Source organism: Diabrotica virgifera, chromosome 4 (assembly GCF_917563875.1).
Source record: "Diabrotica virgifera virgifera chromosome 4, PGI_DIABVI_V3a".
In the NCBI taxonomy this organism is placed as follows: domain Eukaryota; kingdom Metazoa; phylum Arthropoda; class Insecta; order Coleoptera; family Chrysomelidae; genus Diabrotica; species Diabrotica virgifera.
The window spans coordinates 148220715-148240586 of NC_065446.1; positions in this window are offsets into that span (position 1 = coordinate 148220715).

Below are 19872 nucleotides of genomic sequence, written 5' to 3' on the forward strand. Positions count from 1 at the left end.
AACTATTAGAGATTTTTTATTGAAAATGGACATGTATCATTCTTATGACAGGAAGATCTTAAAGAAAAACTATAGTGAAATTTGTGCATCCCATAAAAATTTTATGGGGGTTTTGTTCCCTTAAACCCCCCAAACATTTGTGTACGTTCCAATTAAATTATTATTGTGGTACCATTACTTAAACTCACTGTTTTAAAACTTTTTTGCTTCTTAGTATTTTTTTGATAAGGCAGTTTTTATTGAGTTGCGGCTTCTTTTTTAATATGTTTACATAAAAATTTTATGGGGGTTTTATTCCTTTACACCCCCCAAATATTTGTGTACGTTCTAATTAAACTATTATTGCGGTGCCATTAGTTAAACACAATGTTTCTAAAACTTTTTTTGTTTCTTAGTATTTTTTCGATAAGGCACCTTTTATCAAGATGTGGCTTCTTTTTTAATATGGTTCAAAATATGCCTAAAAATGTAAATTATAAATAAATTTTCATACGATTACCAAGTCTCCATAATCGTACTTAACCATATTTACAAATATGTGGTGGATTTGACTAATATTCAAAATATCTTAATAAAAACTGACTTTTCGAAAAAGTATTGAGAGGCAAAAAAGTTTTAAAAATATTGTGTTTAACTAATGGTACCACAAAAATAATTTAATTGGAACGTACACAAAAGTTTGAATGTACACAAAAAGACACTCCATAAATTTTTTATGGGGTGTCAAAATTTTACTATAATTTTTTTGTAAGATGCTTCTGCCATAAAAATACCACATGTCTATTTTCAATAAAAAATCTCGCGGAATTTTCGATATATTGGACAAAATCGATTTTCATTTTGTAACTTCAAAGGGCTGTAACTTTTTTTATGTGCATATTTATACTAAGGTAAGTTAGGTTCAATCGAAGTATTTTTGGTCCCAGAATATGCGATTAAATTTATGACCTGTATTTTTGTACGCCCCGTAATTATTATATACTAATCCTATTCAATTATTCCTAAATCTAACATTGGCTTATAATATTGAATTGAAAATAAAAAATCTCAAATAAACTAAGTTTTATTTCTTGATAAACATGCTACTAGAAAACGAAAAATGAAATGTAACAACATTAGAGAGAGGATAAAAAGAACAAAATTATTTTCAGAAATTTTCTACAACATTGTAATAATTGTATCTTACAAGATTGAAAGTTATAATTTTAAGATTGCAAAAAAGCAAAAATTAAGATATTTCATACATTTTGGTATTATAACAACACTATTAAAATAAAATAAAAGGAGATTTATTTAGGAATACTTGTATTTTTATGAAAAACGTAACAATTATCTGTTACCTATTTATTATAAGTTATTAGTCCATTCTTTCACGGTTTTTGCTCTAAATTTTAAAGAACCGCTTGGATTGACATGAAATTTGGCATACGTATAGCTTACATATCAAAGAAAAAAAGTGATATTGTGCGGATGTGTGCTTTTGCCCTGGGGGTGACTTTAACCCCCTCTTGAGGGTGAAAAATATATGTCCAAAATAAGTCCGGAAATGGATAAACTGACTAATTTTAAGTAACTTTTGTTCTATAGAGCTTTTTCGTTAAGTCAACAATTTTCGAGGTATTTGCGAGTGAATATGTTCATTTTTCAACAAAATTAACCACATTTTTAGACTGTTTTTGCAAATAACTCAAAAAGTAAGTATTTCGTCGAAAAAAACGTTCTTAGCAAAAATATAGCCTATAATAAAGTAAAAAAAATGGTGTACGCGTTAGGTCTCTGGATCTCGTAGAACCAGAGTTATAGCGAATGAAAAGTAGATTCATATTCACCAAATTTCAAATAGAATATTTCGACGTAAAATATCCAAAAAATTAAGCACTTTTTGGGGAAAACTCATTATAACTTTTTTAAAGAGTTTAAAAAAAATCTATATTTCTGTTTTTACAAAAAGTTCTAGCGTTAAATTTAAGCCAGTTACGCTCAAAATAAAGTTGGTCCGTTTTTGTTTTTGCAAAAAAAAATCGGGAAAACCACCCCCTAATTAGCAACTTAAATGAAATTAATCGTTACCGCTTCACAAATTATTTTACTTATGTTGTGTTTATATGATCTGTAAGTTTCATCGGTTCAAATTGCTTATTTTTGAAAAAATTTGGTTTCAAAGTAAAATTTTTAAAAATTAAAATTTTGAAAAATATGCTTTTTTAAAAATCTCGAAAAACAGAAAAAAGTCAGATTTGCTTTTCTGAATATCATGTACTTTTTTGTTTTTCTGTTAGACAAAAATTGATTAAGATTTGGTGTTTCTAAATTTGCATACATTCGTGATCAGTGACTCGTTCAACCCCTTTTAACTACAGCCCTTTCAATAATAAGGACTTTGAACCAATGAAACTTACAGATTATATAAACAGTATATACACGAGTCAAGAAACTTGTGAAGTCGTAACGATTAAGTTCATTTAAGATACTAATTAGGGGGTGAATTTCTCGATATTTTTACCAAAACCAAAAGGGACTAACGTTATTTTGAGCGTAACTGTTTTAATTTTGATGCTAGAAATTTATTTATAAAACCTATTTTTCATTAGCTATAACTCTGCTTCTACTAGGCGTAGAGACGTGATATATACACCATTTTTTTAAATTTTTTACAGGCTATATTTTTGCTAAGAAACTTTTTTCGACAAAATACTTACTATTTGAGTTATTTGCGAAGAACCGTCTAAAAGCGTGGTTATTTTGTTGAAAAAATGAACATATTCACTGCCAAATAACTCGAAAAGTATTGAATTGGTGAAAAAACTCTATAGAACAAAAGTTACTTAAAATTAGCAAGTTTATCCATTTCTTGACTTTCTTTGGACGAATATTTTTTCACCCACAAGAGGGGGTGAAAACCATCCTCGGGGCAAAAGCACATATCGGCACAATATCACTTTTTTTCTTTGACTTGTTAGCTATGTGTATGCCAAATGTCATGTCAATCCAAGCGGTTCTTTAAAATTTAGAGGTTTTGCAATATTTTACCGTTAAAGAACGGACTATATTGTAGTCAAGTGCATATGATCCAATCCTATGATTGCCAACAAAGTCATCCTAAAAATATCGTAAAAGAATTTCCAAAAATTGTTTACACAATTTACATAGTTATTTAAATAACCACTTTTTTTAACAAAAAACATATCCGTAACGTACGCAAAGAGTACATACAGATTAAAAAAAGAAACTCCAAAATAGATAATAGAGGAAGATAGAGGTTTTGGTTATCGAAGTCCATAAACTATTTATATCTCTGTACTAACAAGTACTCGGTGCAACCAGTTTTGCAAGAGCAGATAGTTTATTTTAATAAAATATCTGGTATAAAGATATGCCATGGGCAGGGGGGGACGTGGCCCCCCTAGCTTTTTGGGTGCTATTAACTATATATGGTTATCCAAAGTATACAAAATATAATGTGCAACATCTTCACGTCTGCCCCCCACTGAAAATTTTTATATGGGCGCCCGTGTATAAAGAAGATCTGTTGATCGGATTGATACTAACGGTTCTTAGCTTAATTTCCAACCCCAATCAATTACGTTTATCTTTTGTTTGGTGTTTCTGTAACTTCAGTTTTTCATTCATCTAATAGCATGTTTACGAAAAAATAGTGTACCAAAATCTCATTTGAGATTTTCTAATTTCCATAGACCAATACTATTTTTAGAAACAATTGAATGGGATAATTTGTTTTTTCATCCTTTAAATTATTACTGAGTTTAATAAAAAAATATGTATTATTATATTATTCATAAATATTCATGTTTTGTGATTAAAATTACTTAAAATATTATAAAAAAAATTGAAAAAAAAATTGTTTAAACAAATTTGATGGTGTATATAACAATTAATTTATTTAAATAATGCATACTCTTACTGTACGCAAAAAGTACATACAAATTAAAAAAGAAACGTCGAAATCCATAGGCGACAACAAGAGATACAGCTAATAGTTCCTTCCCCCTTCTCATCGATCTCCCAAGTTTCAAAACCGGCCGATTTTAAGGCTCACATTTTGAAGCTTTGTGTAAGATTTGTTTGTAAGTATATATTTTTTATATTTGGTACATTAAAGCTCTGAAGTATGTTCTTTCAAATGTGACTGATCTGATTTCGTAATTTTTATAAAGAAAGCTGCTGTGACTTAAAACAGAGGAGGGGGCAACTTCATCCCTAATTGTCCTAGGACAATTTTTTCTTTTTTAAATTTGTATAAAAATTCAGTCATTCTAAATAGGAAAAAATAATTTTTCTACGGGTATTGGTTAAAAAGTTATTCTAATTGTTTATAAGCAAAAAATCGACATGTTCTTGCAAAATAATTTTGCGATACTTAGAATTATTTTTTGTCATTTTTTTAAATTAAATTATTAGCATAAATCATCTTCTTTCATAAACTATCCAACCTATTACTGTAATTTCATCATTTTCTGACTTACAGTGTTGCAAAAAAATTAATTTGGGATAAACAAATTAAATAACTTTTAAACTATTTAACCAATTGCTATGAAATATAGTGTATAATTTAAGCACCAGAAGTCCCAGCATTCCATGTAATAAGAAGGTTCTAAGTTAATTTTTACATAACTTATGAATATTTATAAAAACTCAAAATTTATGAATTATTTTGCAATTTTCTAAGCAACCAATAAGGATAGACATATTCAGCGGACGCCATATTGAATTTTTTTATACGATTTATGAGTTTCTAGCTCTCAAATTTGTTTAAAATGCTTAACTTTTTGGTTATAGACGAAAAAAGCGAAAATTTACCGTTTTTTGATTTTCATTTGTTTATAACTATGTATATCATCAAAATCGGCTGCAGGAAACATATAGGTTATTAATATAGATGTCCATACTACTCAAAAATTTTGGTTTCGGCCTGGAGAGGGTTGTGTCACCAACATGATATTTTTTTTCCTTATTTCTCTGAACTATTTGTTTTTATTTCTGATTTGTGTCTTTGGTTCTTTGCTTTTTATAAAAAGAAACTTTTAACTAAAAAAAGCTTTTTATTTTATAAACAGAATAAAACATTTTAGTTAAAAAATTGGTCTTAGCAATAAAATATTTCAGCTTTTACTTGATTTTCTGCTTCCTTTAGTTGTGTATATCTTCTTACAGACTTCAGTCCCTATTGAAGGGCCTAGTGTTGGTTGGTCCCTATTTTGTTCTTCTGAAAATTAATATTTTTTTGATATCGCACAACATATTTTATAGAAAGGTTTTAATTTACCTATCTTTTGCTTTAAGGCCGTATACTTGCTTTTCACGGTTGGACCATGTATTGCCTTGTTTTTGTCACTTATTTGCATCTCGAGACCCGCAGAACTTGGATAAAAATACTATATCTTTATATTTTTTATCAGTTGGAGGAATAAATTTGAAATGCGACTGGTTAGGCAAATGGAACTCCGATTCTTTAAGACTTTTAGATTTTTTTGACTGAGCGGAAGAATGAATTCGATCTTAAAGCCTATACCCATGTTATGCATATCGATGCAACGTAGTGAGGGGGTTAGAACTGATGCCCAATTTTTTCTTCATCTTTTGTATTCCAAAAGGACATTAAATGTCTGAAGATATCTGATTAGATGTGTGAAGAAATTTTCTTCAGATATTTATTTGTAAAAAAATTTGTCCACTCCTTAACAAGACCTTGCGTTAAGTAGATGACAAATAATGGGAATGGTTTTTCGCGAGAATTGAACATATTTTCTTCTCAATCTGAAGGCATTTCCATTCTATTTTTGAGGTTGATAAGTCCCATATTTTTGTCGCAGTTCAAATAGGAATAAGTTATGACAATGAACCGCAAACGTTTAACAACAGTTACCATGTAGTGAATAAATATTATAACAGTATAGTTTTTAGTTTGTCCACCAGCGCCATCCGAATAGATATGCCGAAAAATATATATAATATATATATATATATATATATATATATATATATATATATATATATATATATATATATATATATATATATATATACAGAACTGGATTCGAAATCCGATGTATTTATCGACCGTGCAAGTATATTCTATAACACTATAAAACAGTGTTGAAATTATCGGGAATTGCGGTCTGTGGCTTAGATTGAAACTACATTTAATTCTGTTGAATTCGATATTTCGATGAGTATTTATTAATTTTTCATCTTCATCAGGAACAAACTACAAAATTAACTAACAGTTAGGTACAAACATAATTCAACAGAATTAAATGTAGTTTCAATCTAAGCCACAGACCGCAATTCCCGATAATTTCAACACTGTTTTATAGTGTTATAGAATATATATATATACATATATACAGGGTGCGCCAAACCTCTGGTCTTCTTTGATTACGGCTAAACTATGAGATATACAAAAAAATGTTTATAACAAAACTAATGTGTATCAAAGAGGTCTATAATTTAAAATTATTTTCAATTATACAGGGTGAGTCAGAACGACCATATGAACCAAAGTTTTATTTTTTTAAATGGAACACCCTGTATATTAAATCATTTTTGAATATATTATTTAAAAATATGAAAAATTTGTATAAGGTCTTATAGGTCTAAAGGTAATAATTTTCGAAACATTTACATTTTTATTGAGAAAAATGGTAATATTTATAGGGTTGTGGATTATGTTTCCAAGGAAATAAAAATTTGGGTGATAGGTCAAAGTTTTTAAAATATAGTGTTATTTTTAAATAATTTAATGTTTTTTACTTTTAGCCATAAAATATACAGTGTGATCACTATTTGCAAATACAAACTTTTTTCATTTTTTTTAAATGGGACATCCTGTATATTACTTTTGCGTTTTGTAGTAAATATTACAACCTTTCTTTTGGTATAAGGTTGTATGTACCTAGCATGTTTCGTTTTGTAGATATTTAAAAAAAACTATAGATTTTACGTGTTTGCGGATCTTTTATTTAAAAATTTTTTTGCAAAAAAAAAATTATAATCTGGTTTTAGAAACATACACTAAAATATAAAATATGAAAATAAAAACGTAATTAAAGATTAAAATAAATCGTATGCTAGTACAATTCAATTGAATTTAATAACTTTAAATTATTTTACAAAAAATATTTTACCATATTAATGAATGCATAAATTAGTTACTAAATTAAATAAACAACCAAATTTTAAATCAACCGTAGTAATTTTTCTACTACAGCAACTTTCCTGTACCAAATTAATTGTTAGTTAAATTGTATTTAGTTAAACTTTTAATTTACCTTTTAAATTTACTTACATACATCTTGAGAATATAAAAATTATTATAAAGTATGCTTTGAACAAATGAATGTTAAATGTATCATCCAAATTATTTATTAATATAAATAGTATTTACTGGTGTCACAAAAACTGGGAATACTTTTGTAGTTGAAATTTTTGTAACAATTTTTTTTATTTTAAATTTTAATTTTTTAACCGAAACATTTTTGGATATGACATTTGTTTTGGGCGAAACCATTAGAAATTATTACCAGATTTTGTGACACTAGTAAGTACATAGATACTATTTACTTCTTAATATACTTCCATAACGTTCATTTGTTTCAAAGCATACTTTATACGTTCTCAAGACGTAGGTAAATTAAAAAGTTATTAACTGATCTTACTCGTAAATACAATATAACTAACAATTAATTTGGTATAGGAAAGTTGCTGCGGTAGAAGAATTACTACGATTGATTTAAAATTTGGTTGTTTATTTAATTTAGTAACTAATTTATGTATTCATTAATATGGTAAAATATTTTTTGTAAAATAATTTAAAGTTATTAAATTCAATTGAATTGTACTAGCATACGATTTATTTTAATCTTTAATTACGTTTTTATTTTCATATTTTATATTTTAGTGTATGTTTCTAAAACCAGATTATAATTATTTTTTTTGTAAAAAAATTTTTAAATAAAAAATCCGCAAAAACGTAAAATCTATAGTTTTTTTAAAATATTTACAAAACGAAACATGCTAGGTACATACAACCTTATACCAAAAGAAAGGTTGTAATATTTACTACCAAACGCAAAACTAATATACAGGGTGTCCCATTTAAAAAAAATGAGAAAATTTTGTATTTGCAAATAGTGATCACACTGTATATTTTATGGCTAAAAGTAAAAAATATTAAATTATTTAAAAATAACACTATATTTTAAAAACTTTGACCTATCACCTAAATTTTTATTTCCTTGGAAACATAATCCACAACCCTATAAATATTACCATTTTTCTCAATAAAAATGTAAATATTTCGAAAATTATTAACTTTAGGCCTATAAGACCTTATACAAATTTTTCATATTTTTAAATAATATATTCAAAAATGATTTAATATACAGGGTGTTCTATTTAAAAAAATACAACTTTGGTTCATACCGTCATTCTGACTCACCCTGTATAATTGAAAATAATTTTAAATTATAGACCTCTTTGATACACATTAGTTTTGTTATAAACATTTTTTTGTATATCTCATAGTTTAGCCGTAATCAAAGAAGACTAGAGGTTTGGCGCACCCTGTATATATATATATATTTGTTTTTTATTCATTTTTTTTTTTTTTTCATTTGTTTATATATATATATATATATATATATATATGAGTTAGTTAGAAGCAACCTACCTTGCTCGTTTCGGTACGAAATCGATCTGTGCCTCTACTTTGAGGCCACGAGATGTCACCTGGTATTTATTGAAAAATACCTACGGCGTCAAACAAGCAGGAAATAATCGCAACTTTCTACTTTTTAAAAAGTATGAAAGTTGCGATTATTTCCTGCTTGTTTGACGCCGTAGGTATTTTTCAATAAATACCAGGTGACATCTCGTGGCCTCAAAGTAGAGGCACAGATCGATTTCGTACCGAAACGAGCAAGGTAGGTTGCTTCTAACTAACTCAGATTGCGCTAGTCCCATAAGGACTGCATGGCTGTCTTACGGCCTCGGGTATACGGAGGAAATATTCTACATCTTCGTCTGTTCTGAGAGCTTGGCTGATAAGCTGTAGACAGCGAAAACGTTCCCAAGATGGCAGCACAGACGAAGGTAGAATATTTATTTCCCGTATAATATTTTACATATATATAAATATATAGGTACATATTTCAAAATTACCAAAAATAAATATGCATGCATAAGATTAAGATTAAAGAGATTAAAAAATAAGAGATTAAAAATTACCGGGAGACTAAACGAAAACGTGCATTTCAAGACGTTTAATTTTGAAATGGTTTGTAAAAGAACTTAGAGCGTAGATTTGTCACAAATACGTGTTAAATTTTTACGGTCTTTTATTCTATTTGAACTGTTTATCACAAATAGTTCCTATCTGCAGAATAACAAATTATCATTCGTTGGATCTCTGAAAATAAAACATTTTTGTTACCAAATTTCCTTCATTTTTTATTTTTAAATTTTCAAAAAACTCAAATTAGTACCACAATATTATGTCTTAAAGTAAACTATCAGGATACGTATACATTTTTTCGTAATGCACAATAATACTTTAGTGTGCTATTTTTAGTTATTTTTATTTTTTAATTTCAGATGAACAATTATTGTATTATACTACTTGTTGGGTTTTTTCAACATCAAGAAATAATTTTTCACTGGTTTTAAACTTCGGAAGCTAGGAATAACTAAAGGCACTTTTCACTAATTTACTTTACGATAATAACACAAACTATTGGTATTAACGTAATAATTTTTGTGGGATCGGACACAAGCCCTACTTTCCCGTTTTTATATTTTTTTTATTCTTATCTAACAAAACCTTGGCAACGAACTTTTTTTATTTTGAATATTGCGCCTTTGTGTAAACTTAGAAACATAGAAAAAACTTTGTGAAGTGTACACAAGGCGCAAACCACTAAATAAAATATTGAAATAAAGTATAGTTTTACTAAACATTAGTGTTGGGAATTTATTTTTCCAACATGCTGGGGGGCCTTGGTTTTGTTACCAAAACAATATATTCCACGCTCTTTTTTTAGTTACGTTTTTTTTAAGAACTTATTGCTTATATAAGTATAAAAATATTACAAGGTTTTAAATTTAAATAGAAATAATTATAAAGTTAAATTCTGTTTATTATTATAAATTGAAAGAAAAAAAATTTTAATTTTTTCATTGTTAATTGGAAGAACAGCAATTTTTGTTACAGAGCGTAAGTATGTGCCCTTTTTAGTTTTTACTTCCACCACTCTTACTTTTCCGTCTTTACCAGGAATAACTTTATTAATCATTGCTCTTATAAGCCACCCAAAAGAAGAAACATTGTCCTCCTTTACAAGCACAAGCATGCCTTCTTGTAAATTTGGCAACGATTTTCTCCATTTAGGTCTGTTTACCAAAAATGCTGCTGCGTTTGAACACACAACCTCCAAAATTTTAATCTGTTTTCAGGAATCTCTGTTAAATTAGTTTCAGGGAAAGTTGTCAAAGGAGCACTTTATGCGGGTATCCACCCTCGGGAAACATCTTAGGGTAGTTTGTGGGTAGTTACCCCCGACCAATAGGGGTTGATGAATTAAACACTATTGATAACTACTTGTTTATTACCAACTATAAAGACCACAGTAAATAGTTGATGTGCTCACGGTAAAACCATCTACGGGTGCATCTGAATTAAGAATGATATTTGAAAACGAATGACTTAGAATGAATCACGATGCCTTTATGTATATATAAACAAACTTGTAACATGTAGTTTGTTTATATTGCCGACTCACCTTTGGCCATGACTTACCAAAATATTAGTTGGTATTAATAATAATACCATTAGTTGACTATGCATTATTGCCGACTGGTGTTTCTAACAAATCTAGGTGACCCAGTTAATTGTAAACAAATGTGTATGTTTTGGTTTTGTTTCTAGGACATTTAAGAATTAAATGAATATGTCTTGATCTTAATTTTGGATGTTGATAAACCCTTACATCCATCCCCTTCGGAAAATTTTCTGACTACGTCTGAACGTTATTTACCTCTGTTAATTGTGAAGGGGCCTACATAAAGACTATTACACTTACCTTTCTCTTCCCTTTTTACCAGGACTAGGTCTCATATTTTAAAGTGTTGTGGTGTTGCTTTGGTGTTATTCTCTTCTTGCCGCTCTTTTTTGTCGTCATTGCTTTCATTACTTCTAGTGAATTGACCTATCGTATCTATGTACTCTGTGTCCTCTGGTTTCGAAGAGGTGTCCGATATCACGAATTCTTCGACATGTGTTCTTTTCGGTTTGTTAATTTGACATTTATGACATTGTTTAACGTATTTTCTTACGTATTTTTCCAAATTTTTCCATCTGAATCTTGTTTTAGCTTCTTTATTAGTCTATTATTTCCTAGGTGTCCTCCAAACATCGGGTGATTATGATATTCTTCTATTAATCTGTGTTTTTATTTGTCATCTTCTATTGTTTCTGGACTTCATATATGTATATTTCTACATTCTTCAATATCTTGTTTCCTTGTTTAATAAATTCATCAATTGTGCACAATTTAAAAATAATATCGTTTAAGTATATTTTTACTTTACGTACTGCATTCTCTACCGCCAGCTTATCAAGCTGTGCCAACATTTGGTTTAAATCGAAATGATTGAATCCTGTGGCTATGCTCTTGCTGCATTTTATTTTGTTTTTTACCCTAATGCTCAGTCTTGGTGAGCTTAGTTCTGCTCCAAAAGACAAAATTGGTAGTCTATGCGCCTCTAAATTATTTAGTACCTTTGTTACTGTCTGTTTGGTGGCATCTGGCTGTAGTGCGAGTTCACTTTCTGCCTTCGTTTGCCTTGATTCTTTCTCCTTTTCTCTTGCTTGAGCTCATGTTATAGCTAGTATATGGGTATTGCCTATGTATAGGTTCTTTAGTTGATGCAATGTTATTCTTGAAAGACTGTCGGCGTAGTTATTTTTCCCTGTTATATACTCTATTTCGAAATCGTATTCCTCTAAATCTAATCTGATCCTTGTAAGTTTTGAGGTTGGTTCCTTCATTGAAAATAAATGCGTTAGTGGTTTATGATCTGTTTTTACTAAAAATGTTGGTGCTCTATATAAATAACATTTGAAATGATTAATTCCCCAATGGATCGCTAGTAATTCCTTAACGATTATAGATTTCTTACATTCTCCTTTATTGAAACTTCTTGATGCGTATGCTATTGGTAGGTCTATTCCGTTATAATCTTGACTTAAAATAGCTGAACTACTCTCGTTGGATGCGTCTGTTGTTAGGATGAATTGTTTATTGAAATCCGGATATTTTAAGATTGGTGGTTCCATCAATGATGATTTAAGCTTATTGAATGCTTTCTCACATTCTTCTGACCAAAAAAATTCTACTCCTTTTATCGATAATCGGTTTAGTGGTCTGCATATTTCAGCAAAATGTCGAATAAAACGTCTATAGTAATTACAAAATGCTACGAATCTTTTTGTATCTTCTGCTGTCTTAGGTGTCAGGGTATTGTTCAATCGTTGCATCTTTCGCTTTGTCTGGTGATAGTCCTTCCTGAAAAAGTTCATGTCCTAAATATGTGATTTCCCTTCTAAAAAATTGACATATTCCTGGGTTAAGTTTCAAATTGAATTTTATTTTCGACATGTTTCGAATGTTTTTTCAGGTTGTCTAGGTGATGTTTTTCAGATATTCCTATTACTATTATATCCGCCATGTAAAGAAATGCTTTGTCTGGTGTTAATCCTGAAAACGCTATTGACATCATCCTTGAAAATCTAGTTGGGCTTACGTTTAATCCAAAAGGTAATCTGGTAAATTGAAATGCCCCATTTTCCGTGCTAAACGATGTGTATTTTCTCGATCATTTTTCTAATGGTATTTTGTGAAAACCTGACATTAAGTCTATAACTGAAAAGCATTTTGCTCTTCCTAGTTGATCTAATATCGAATCTATTCTTGGTAATGGGAATTTATCTGTGACTATTTTCTTGTTCAGTTGTCTAAAATCTATGCTTATGCTCCATGCTTTATTTCCATCTATAGATTTTTTCGGTACCAGCACTACTGGGCTCTTGTATTCTGATGTAGACGGTTCTATTATTCCTTGGTCTCTTAGTTTTTGTACTTGTCGGTTTAATTCCTCTGTTTGTGCATGAGGTGTCCTATAGTTTTTAATATATACCGGAGTTTGGTCTTTAAGTCTTAGTTTCTGTTCGTAGAAGTTGTTACATATGAGCATGTCAAGAAAAAAGTACCTAAATCCTTCAAGACCCTTCTGCTTTGTCTGCGTAATCTCCTCAACTATTTTGACGAAGTCTTCCCAAGTAATTTTGCTGCTACTCTTTATTCATAATTTTCTATCCTTTAATCCTGTACTTCGTAACGAAAACATAAATTCGATAGTCTTACGAGGTATAATAAAATTGTCACATAATATGCCAAAAATAGTAAATTGCAATGGAAATTATTATCTCAATCATTATGCATCATTATAAAAATCAGTTAGATAGAAGTCGGTAAAAATAATAATAGTGTAAAATAGTAAATATATGTATAAGAAAAATCATGAAAAAATGTAAAATGGATCAATACTTCCTAGAAATAGCCATAATATTTAAAAAAAAAATTCCCGATAATAGCAATAAAGGTAATTAAAAATAGGCTGTCGATAAAAATGGGTAAAAATTAGGTTATGTATACCTTAAATTAATGTCATACTATCATTATTGTTTATATTATACGAATTACTACTATATCAAGGAAATACCATAAGAATATACAATATGAATTTACCACTTTTAAAAGTCAATGTTCGTATCACCAAAGGTCCTCGCTGCATGTCCCATACCATTGTCCATTTTCATAAGATGTTCATCTCCATACCATTCCATCCTCAGCATCCTCGGACCTGATGTCTCCATCCTTTTCTATATACCACACTGTTTTCTAGGGTGGTCGAGGTGCAAGATCCTCAGCCAAAGACGTTTTTTCCATACTCGTCCCGTTTACCAGTCCTGTGTTCTTTCCTGGTCTTGGATCGCCATATGGTGGTTCCTCATCATCTGGACCATCTCAGATGGTTGGGGGTTGGTTACCCCCTACGATAGGGGTTGATGAAGTAAACACTACTTACGGTATATTCATTTATTCACAATTCGGAGTAACTATGGTAAAGAGTTGGTGGCTAATGTATGTTCACCCTCTGGGGTCTCAAATATCAATGATGAGTCTTTACGCAATGCATTTAGGATGTGGAATTCCCTGTCTATGTTTTGTATATATAAAAGTGAAAAATATAACAATCTCCAAGAAGAAGATGAGGATAAAATAGACCAATCTAAAACAGAAACGGAAAAAACAGAACCCAAACCACCACCGATATTTGTATCCGGTGTCGAAGATATGAATCCCTTAAATAAACTTCTTATTGAAATTGATCAGTACACCTTAAAAGCCCTGAGTGAAAGTCAAGTAAGAATCCAACCAACTTCGAGTGAAGCATATACTACTATAGTGAAAGCATTGGACACTAAAAAAACAGAGTATCATACATACCAGTCTAAACAAAGCAAGCCCTTTAGAATAGTAGTAAAAAATATTCATTATTCAACAAATCCTGCCGATATTAAACGGGACATAGAAGCTCTTGGACATGAAGTTCTAAATCTATGGAATGTTAAACAAAACATAAAAAAACCATTGCCCATGTTCTTTGTCAATCTAAAATTTAAAGAAAATAATAAAGACATCTACAATGTCAAGAAACTAGGACACTCGATAGTTACAATTGAAGCCCCTTATGCTAGAAGAGTTATTCCACAGTGCTCCAAATGTCAAAGATTCGGTCATACAAAAAACTTTTGCCATAGAGAATGCAGATGTGTAAAATGCACAGGGTCACATCACACTTCAGAATGTACCAGGAAAATAAATGATGAAAATGTGACATGTGTAAATTGTGGAGAACAGCATCCCGCAAATTACAGAGGGTGTATTATACATAAGCAACTTCAAGAGAAAATGCATCCAAAACTTAGAGAACGAAATGGACAAACATCTAAAGGAAACAGGGCTACAACACAAGGAATGACATATGCACAGGTAACCAATCAAAATAATCAACAAGAAGGTAACATTATGTACCAACAAAATAGTATAAGTCAACCTAATGATATCTCTGACCTAAAAGCAATGATGAGAGATCTCATTACGCAAATGGGAACAATAATGAATCTTATCACCGCTCTTGTCTCAAATAGGTCATAATGGTTCAAACACTAAAAATAGCATTATGGAATGCAAACGGCTTAAACCAGCATACTCATGAACTCAAAAGTTTCATAACCAACAATGAAATAGATGTCATGCTAGTTACTGAAACTTATTTCACAAATAAAAGTCACCTAGCCCTAGTTAACTACAAAATTTACTTTACCAACCATCCAGATGGGACTGCATATGGAGGCACAGCAATACTAATAAGAAACTCAATCAAACATCACGAACAGGAAAGATTTACAGAAAATCACCTACAAGCCACTACCATTGCAATAGAAGGAGTTACTGGAATCACCAAAATATCTGCTGTATACTGCCCTCCCAAGCACAACAATAAAAGAGACAACAATGAGATTTTCTTCAAAACGCTTGGAAACAAATTTATAGCGGGTGGAGATTACAACGCTAAAAACACAGTATGGGGTGCGAGAGTTACAACTACTAAGGGTCGTGAACTACTAACTGCAATGCAGTGCAATAATCTAAACTACCTGTCAACAGGAGAACCCACATATTGGCCTTCGGACCTTTATAAAATACCAGACCTTCTTGATTTCTATATCACAAAAGGAATTGACAGTAAACTAGTCACAGCAAGATCCAGCTTAGACATGTCTTCGGATCACACTCCAGTCCTTATGAACATGTCCTCCGATATAACTCAGAATCCAAATCCACCCGCTCTGTGCAATAAAAAGACCAATTGGGATACTTTTCAAGAAGTATTAGATGAAGCAATAAATTTAAAAATACCATTAAAAACACCTGCAGATATTGAATGGGCGATAACTAACCTCATAAAAAATATACAGAAAGCTTCATGGGCAGCAACTCCAAACTACAAACAGTCAACAAGAAAAGAATCCTGCCCTCCAACTATAAAAGAAAAAATTTCAGAGAAAAGAAGGCTAAGAAGAAATTGGCAACAAAACAGAACAGTGAGCAATAAAAATAAATTTAATAAAGCAGCAAGGGAACTAAAAAAAATATTACTTGAAGTAAAAAATGATTCTATACAAAGATACTTAGAAGAGCTTACACCAACAGAAGCCACCGACTACTCACTATGGAAAGCCACAAGGAAACTAAAAAGTCCTCAGACACCAATACCACCAGTAAGAAAAAGCAATGGCAAATGGGCAAGAAATAACATAGAGAAGGCAGATGCCTTTGGTGGCTATCTCTCACAAGTCTTTCAACCAAACAGCTTGGAATCAACACCTGAAGAATTGGAGGAAATAAATAGAGTACTAAATGAACCTTACCAAATGGAGCTGCCCATACCGAAATTTAAGTACAATGAAGTTAAGGATGTAATAATAAAAGAAATTAATCCTAAAAAAGCTCCTCGTTATGATCTGATAACGGGTAGGATACTACAAAAATTAACAAAGAAAGGAGTAACGGCAATATTACAAATTTTTAATGCAATAATAGGATTAAATTATTTTCCGCAACAACTGAAAATGGCAGTTATAATTATGATCCCAAAACCAGGAAAAAAACTAGAGGAATTAACATCATATAGGCCAATAAGTTTACTGCCTGTGCTTTCCAAAGTGCTGGAAAAATTAATAATGAAAAGCATCAAGCCAATACTAGATAGCAAAAATCTCATACCAGAACATCAGTTTAGGTTTAGACAAGAACATGGAACCATAGAGCAAGTCCATAGACTAGTAAAACATATCAGCAACGACTTTAAAAATAAACGATATTGCTCAGCAGCGTTTCTTGACATAAGCCAAGCGTTCGATAAAGTCTGGCACAAAGGCCTACTCTATAAACTAAAAAACCTATTGCCTCATCCGTATTATGAACTTCTAAATTCTTACTTATCTAACAGATTCTTTTCAGTTAAATACCATTCAAAATATTCAGAATTACACCAAATAAAATCAGGAGTACCGCAAGGTAGCGTGTTAGGACCAATGCTGTACCAGCTTTTTACTACAGATCTACCAACTTCAAGAACTACAATAACAGCAACCTTCGCAGATGACACTGCAATACTCGCCTCACATCATGATCCAGTAACTGCCTCAAGAAACTTACAAGCCAGCCTTAATAATATCCAAGCATGGTTAAAAAAATGGAAAATTCGAGCTAATGAGACCAAATCAACCCATGTTACCTTTACACTAAGAAGAGGTATATGTCCAGCAGTGTTATTAAATAATCAAATGATTACTCAGAGAAATTAAGTCAAATATTTAGGTTTACATCTTGACAGAAGATTAACATGGAGAACACATATATTTACAAAACGAAAACAATTGGGTCTCAAACTAAGACAACTTTACTGGCTTATTGGCAGAAAATCACAATTAAATCTCACAAATAAGCTCTTAATATATAAAGCCGTACTGAAGCCAATATGGACATATGGAATTCAATTATGGGGTTCTGCTAGTAATTCAAACCTAGAAATCCTACAAAGATTCCAGAACAAAGTTCTTCGAATTATAGTCAGTGCTCCGTGGTATGTTTCGAACAACATAATAGAAAAAGACCTACAAGTTCAATCCGTAAAAACTGAAGTCACAAAGTACAGTGAAAAATACAAAAACAAAACTAGTGCTCACTCTAATCACTTAGTGCGCGAACTGTTTAATGACAACGATGAAGTGCGTCGACTAAAGCGTTTTAAGTCTACAGACTTATTAAACAGATTTAAATAAAATTAATTAACATTTACCACTACATTATTAACTTTGTTTGTTAATTATATGTTAAAGGAAGCCTCTCAGTGGAGAGAATTCCTACATGTCATTTGTTCTTCTGATAATTGTCATAAAATTTACTTATTGTTACGAGTGATAACAGATTGTAAATTAAATGGAGCTTAAAAAAAATTCAAGCTGTAAACTTAAGAACAGTAGTTCCAAGTTCAATACATCAGTCAATCGACAAGGAAATAGAAGAAGAACAAAGCGACGAGGAAGTAGAAGAGGAAAAAAGTGACGAGGAGCTAGAAGAAGAAAAAATTAACGAGGAAATAGAAGAGGAAAAAGGCGACATAAAACAAGATATAAAAATATTAAACATAATAATAATAATAATAATAATAATAACCCTGTGGGAGTTTTTTGTCAGTTCTTCTATCAGGCGCGGCCCCCTGCGAATGGGGGATGCTTTCTGGGTATTCGTAGCGCCAATACCCAGAGAGTAGCAGGGATACTTGCCGTGGAACAAAAACTGACACCTGGCAGTAGGTATAAAATGCACACCCATGAGAATGGAGATAAATAATTTATGTTTAGGATCGCTGCCTGGGGATCGCCAGGGCACGTCTGTAGCCGGCGCTGGACGTGACAGCATGCGGGACGTCGGTGTCCGGGTGTTGAGGAGGCGGGCCCCTGTCATACAATCAGCTACAGCCCAACCACAACCACAACCACAAGCGAGCCAAAAAACAACAAGAGCTCCACCAGCCGAAGGTGCTGCGCTGGATCATCAGCCGGCGCTCACTCAAGCGGGACGACCAAGGCAGCGCATGAAATGGACTGTGTCCATTAATGAAAACATTTTGCGCTTCTATTACAAGGTGACAAACCTCGGTCAAGAAACAATCGGCTACCGACAACAGCTGTATGCCGAATTTTGCAGGACGTACCCAGATATTCAAGTATCGGAGCAAAGAGTATCAGATCAATACCGGGTAATCATAAGGAACAACCTGATCCCAGAGACTAGACGCAATTCGATCAAAAGCGAAGTCGAACTAGAGATTAATAACCAAGAACAAGTTTTAGATCAAGTCCCTAATGAAATCCTCGATGAGCAGACTCCTGAGATTCCCATGCCAGAAACTCAACCTGATAATACACAGCAGGAAAACAACGAGTTGCGCGATAGTCTAGCAAACGAAATGGCTCGTGCCGTACAAGAGTTTAATGGAACAAACCCACTTAGCAGACCACCGCTACCACGAATAAACTCTTGTAAGAAACTAGGTGCGCTGCTACAAATTGTGAACACTGAAGTTCTACCCAACTATGTCGTAGAAGCTCACACGTTGGAATATTTGCATATGCTAATCTACTGTGCAGCAACAGCAATTGCTAATGTAATGGGCGTTAAGATCAGAACACGACGGGTTACTAATAACGAAAGAACTGGTAACAGAATTGCACCCTGGAAAAAAAGACTGCTCGGAAAGATCGAATTATTACGTAGGGATATTGGTATAGTCACAGAATACATACGAGGTGTAACAAGTAGAAAAGTCATCAGAAGAGCTGAAGAAATAATGCTGACTACCGCAAGACACTCAAGATATGATCCAGGAAACAACACAGCCCATCAGTGTCTGGATAAATTAAAACAGAAGCTCTCCGTTTATTCAGGACGACTAAGGAGGTACAAAGTTAGTAACAACCGCAAAAGCGACAATGCTCTTTTTGAAAGTTCTGAAAAGGCGTTCTATCAAAAACTCAATTCCACTCTAGAACGTGTCGATAAGACTTACCCAAGCCAAGAAGAAATTCATGAGTTTTGGGGAAATTAACTTTCCACGCCAGCTGCTCTTAACAACAATGCTGGATGGATAGAACATACGACA